Source organism: Micropterus dolomieu, unplaced genomic scaffold (assembly GCF_021292245.1).
Source record: "Micropterus dolomieu isolate WLL.071019.BEF.003 ecotype Adirondacks unplaced genomic scaffold, ASM2129224v1 contig_10505, whole genome shotgun sequence".
NCBI lineage: Eukaryota > Metazoa > Chordata > Actinopteri > Centrarchiformes > Centrarchidae > Micropterus > Micropterus dolomieu.
In genome coordinates, this window is record NW_025739491.1 from 1 (window position 1) to 1,069 (window position 1,069).

The window sequence follows — 1,069 nt, forward strand, 5'->3', positions numbered from 1 at the left end:
GTGACTTTTGAGCCCATTGACAATAAGGCAATGAAAATTTGATTTACTAAAATCAAAAACTTACATATGGCCCCTTCAAATTACAGTGAAAATAGCTTCATATTTGAAGCAACGACGGTTTCCTGGTAAGGGCTCGTCCGGGATTTGAACCCGGGACCTCTCGCACCCTAAGCGAGAATCATACCCCTAGACCAACGAGCCACAAAGCACCTTTTCTGTTTTGATGAAAGACTCAGATTTCATCAACGTTAAATTAAAGAAGAGCAAGCTTTATCTATTAAAAGCACCTACGGGTTCATAGCAAGTGCTCCCCCGGGATTTGAACCCGGGACCTCCCATTCCAAGGGCTCGTCCGGGATTTGAACCCGGGACCTCTCGCACCCAAAGAGAGAATCATACCCCTAGACCAACTAGCCGCAAAACTTCTTTTCTGATTTGATGAAATACTCAGATTTCATCAGGGCATTGTGGAGTTTCCAGCGGCCACTAGCGGTGTGGTTTTAAGATTGCAACCAGGCGTGTGCTCGTACACGTGCTGGCTTTAACTCATGAGCGAGCATAATCCGAAACACAACCGCTTTCATACAGAAATCCTGCAATAAACGCAGAAACGCCTGCATGCGGGCTGTGGCTTTTCTCCAGACATGTTCAGGCTCTGTTACTTCAATGTTCCCGTCTCAGAGGCAGATCATCACCGGCGCCGTACCTTCCATTCAGCGCAGCGAGACACCGGCATATTGGCACAGTACTCCCGAAAAAAGTGAGAGCGGCTATAGAGAGACAGGGAGACAGCTTCACACCACATGGTGGAAACTCAGGTAAACTCCCACCGCAACGTTACAGTAATGTTTTTATCAGCTTGATGTTGAACTAATCCATGCTCGTTACATGATAATGGTACAGTGACTGCATTCAGCCGACGTGCTACATCGTTAGCTCGCCTGCTGCTTTCAGTAACTGTGTATCTTTCACCGGAGGCTCAGCAATGTCAGCACAGCTAAAAGTATTGGATGATAATGAAACGGTTAGTGAGCCGGACTGAATATTATAACGAGATAGTGTCACACTT

At 46.6% G+C, this 1,069-nt stretch overlaps 1 non-coding gene across 1 annotated transcript; it reads right to left on the reverse strand.

Moving 5' to 3' along the window:
• Positions 1–129: 129 nt before the first annotated feature.
• trnap-agg lies at positions 130–201 on the reverse strand. Its single transcript has one exon. It is a non-coding gene; the product is annotated as a tRNA-Pro (tRNA).
• Between the last annotated feature and the right edge of the window lie 868 nt (positions 202–1,069).